The sequence below is a fragment of the Aegilops tauschii genome, chromosome 3 (genome assembly GCF_002575655.3).
Source record: "Aegilops tauschii subsp. strangulata cultivar AL8/78 chromosome 3, Aet v6.0, whole genome shotgun sequence".
In the NCBI taxonomy this organism is placed as follows: domain Eukaryota; kingdom Viridiplantae; phylum Streptophyta; class Magnoliopsida; order Poales; family Poaceae; genus Aegilops; species Aegilops tauschii.
In genome coordinates, this window is record NC_053037.3 from 556,415,529 (window position 1) to 556,419,229 (window position 3,701).

Sequence of the window (3,701 nt, forward strand, 5' to 3'; positions counted from 1 at the left end):
AGATGACTGATTTGCTTTATTAATTTTGCCCCGTGTAGAGGACCAGGGACCAGTGCAGCTAGCTTTGGCGAGGGACTGTCAGTCAAAGAGCTTCAAGTTCAAGGGGATGTGTGTGCGCGATGACAACTGTGCAAGTGTTTGCCTGCTCGAGGGTTTCACCGGAGGCAAGTGCAAGGGCTTTTGGCATCGTTGTTACTGCACCAAGGACTGCTAGATGGCCCTGATTTGTCTATTGCATATATGCTTCCGTCTAATAACTGATAATAACCGAATAATAGATCTATATCTATGTATCTATGCGTGCCTCTATGAGTGATGCTCGTCTGAGATTCGTGAACTAATACAAGTAAACGAGCACGCTAGGACGCCTCTCGAGCTATCTACGATAGAGATGTCGCATGGATAGAATGAGCCATGAAAGAGCGAAGTATAGTGCTGTGAACCCAGAAAAAGACAAGGCTTAGCTAGCAAGTCATTGCATCATATGATAACCAGAACAAAGCTTGACGGATGTATGATCTGAAGAAAGGTAGAGACTCGAGGGATCCATATTTGATCATCTCAATGTAGATAGATAATCTATAATTCTTTCGCTCAACTCCTTCCTTTATATCAACAACTAGCGACCTTCGAACAACCTAGCTTTGATATCACTTGCTAGAATAATTTGAGTCGCATCGTCGATCATCTAAGGACCAAGCAATCATACACGACAGAACACCAAGACTTGTTAACGAGATTCACTGAACATGGCTACATCCTCAGAACATGACCGCATGTGCTCCTCTCCGTGACACCGTTAAAATACCGCACACCGGCCACCAGGGCGCCGACAAACATGCCGGCTCCCCCTATGTGCACGTGCTATTATGTTAGCATAGATTATATCATGTGTCTACCCTCACATTATATAAGAGACATAGGATGCAAGTGTCATATTAGGACAAGACTCGGTACCTTATCTACACACCATATGATTTAGAGTCCAATTGTAACCTATCTTGTATAAAATATTCGACACAACTCTAACAAATATAAGTAAGTATCAGTTTTGCTAAAGCACATCTAGATATGCTATAAGTATTGCACATCTAAGTTCTATATCATTGGTTTTACACTAAGATTCGTGCAAGCATTCTCTTTTGTCTTTTTCCCTTTTTCTTTCTAGTTTGATTGAGCACTTAGATGTGCAATAATTAGGGCACATTTAGATGTGCTCTAGACAGACCTAGTAAGTATAGATAGATATAAATATATAAATATAGATATAGGTAGTTATAAATATAGAAGTATAGATATTGATATGGATATGGATATCAATATAAATAGATACATGTGTTATGTGAGCGCATATGTAGTTGTGGGGTGTTACACAAACATTCAAAACAACGAGAATCAACAACGAATTCACCATGCTATTTAACTCCCATGCCAAGAGGACTTGAAGAGCATGAGAGTTCATCATTAACCTTAAGTGGGTCTAGTTGTTGCCACGTGGGTATGACATGGCCGCTCTTTATATTTTCACATATATATATATTTTTCTGACAACCTTTATATTTTCACATGTCAGTTACATTGCCCTTGAATTTTTTTTTGTGGGCGGTCAATTACACTACCCTACAAAAGCTGGTAATTTGTTAGGCTACCATACAAAAGTTGGTACTTAGTTACACTACCCTACAAAAATTTGTTCGCTTAGACTCGAAGCAAGAGAGAAATCTATGCGTTGATGCAAGTATATAACAAGCCCCCTCCCTCCTGTACATCCAGCTATCATACAGTTCATCTTGAAGGTCTTAATCTGTCATACAATCCTCTTAGTCTTCAGATAAGAAATTTCATGGATCTCTCCATGAAAGTCTTTGTGGTCGTCCTCCTGCTTCTTGTGGCCACTGGTATGTACGCCATTATTTGAGATAATTCACAATACTGCTAAAATTACATATGTGAGATGACTGATTTGCTTTATTAATTTTGCCCCGTGCATGTAGAGGACCAGGGACCAGTGCAAGTAGCTTTGGCGAGGGACTGCAAGTCACAGAGCTACAAGTTCAAGGGGATGTGCGTGCGCGATGACAATTGTGCAAGTGTTTGCCTGACCGAGGGTTTCCCCAGAGGCAAGTGCAAGGGCTTTGCATGTTCCTGCCACAAGGATTGCTAGATGGCCCTGATTTGTCTATTGCATACATGCTTTTGTGTAATAACTACTGAATAAATAATAGTAGATCTATATCTATGTATGTGTGTATGCAAGCATATGCATTTGTGACTGATGCTCGTCTGAGATTCATGAACGGTTACAAGTAAATGAGCACGCCAGGACGCCTCTTTTTTTTTTCTTTTTTTTTTGCTGGAACGCCAGGACGCCTCTCAAGCTACCCACAATAGAGAAGTCGTGCGGATAGAACAAGCAATGAAAGAGAGAAATACCCCCGCAAAAGAAAAAAAATGAAAGAGAGAAATACAGTGTGGGGAACCCAGAAGAAAAAAAACCCGAGGCTTAGCTAGAAGGTCATTACATCATATAACAATTGATACAAATCTTGACGGATATATGATCTGAATAAGAGCATCTCAATACATGATGCAAATTTGGAGAAGTAAAACTAGGAGATGTAAAATTTACATCACCAAAAAGTGCATTTTACATCTCCAAAAAAGAGGCAACTCCAACAGATGATGCGTCCCTAAAAAAAAGATGTAAAAGAGCAACTCCAATAGATGATGCAAAATTGAGATATAAAAACTAGTAGGCGGCAGCAGTGGGGACGGCGGTGACACAACTCGATTCAGGGCGGCGGCGGCTGTGCGTGGGGGCGACGGTGGAGGAGCGTCGGAGGGGCGGCGGGGGTGGCGAATCGGGGCGGCGGTGCAGCTGCAGAGGAGCGGCGATTCAAGGCGGAGAGAGGAGGAGTGGCGTAGGGGGCGACGGAGGAGCGTCGGAGGGGCGGCGAGGGTGGCGAATCGGGGCGGCGGCGAAGCAGCGGCAATTTGAGGCTAAAAGAGGAGGAGGAGCGGCGACGGGCCGGCGGGGATGGCGAATCGGGGCGGCGGTGCATCGACGGAGGAGGGCGATTTGAGGCGAAGAGAGGAGGAAGAGCGGTGGAGGGGCGGAGAGGGGCAGTGGGGGTGGCGCGCAGGCGGGCGGCAACAGCAGTTCTAAGGGCGAATGGGGCGGCTGTGCGGCGGGCGGGGGTCGCGCGGGCGGAAGCAAAGTGAAGGTAGTTGGGCGGTTGGCGCGCGATTGCTAATTTTATATCTTCAGTAGGTGGAAATGTAAATTTGTATCTCTAAGTGTTGTATTTTACATCTTCTTGAGATGGAGATGTAATTATTTTTGCATCTACATCATCTGTTATAGAGGGGTTTTGGAGTCTCGAAGATGAAAAAATTAGTTATTTTTATATCTACATCATCTATTCGAGATGTTCTAAAGGCACGGCAGAGACTCAGGGGATTTATATTTGGTCATCTCAATGTAGATCGATAATTTATATTTTTCAAAGCCAAATAGGAAGCCAAAATGGATGTACAACAGAAGAGGCGTAAGCACCGCATGGAGTTAGCTGCCTAAATCGCGGAGCATTGAGCGAGAACACAAGAAAGTGGGGATACCTTCAGCTTCAGGACAACAAGGAGACATATGGGCAGAATAGTGGCGACGACACAACACCTGCGAGGTGAACATGCCGCCGAAA

The 3,701-nt window shown here is 44.0% G+C and overlaps 1 long non-coding RNA gene across 1 annotated transcript; it reads left to right on the forward strand.

Moving 5' to 3' along the window:
* The first annotated feature begins 212 nt into the window (after positions 1–212).
* LOC141042512 (uncharacterized) lies at positions 213–1,838 on the forward strand. Its single transcript, XR_012205605.1, has 3 exons — positions 213–1,498; positions 1,574–1,632; positions 1,774–1,838. It is a non-coding gene; the product is annotated as an uncharacterized lncRNA (long non-coding RNA).
* The last annotated feature ends 1,863 nt before the right edge of the window (positions 1,839–3,701 follow it).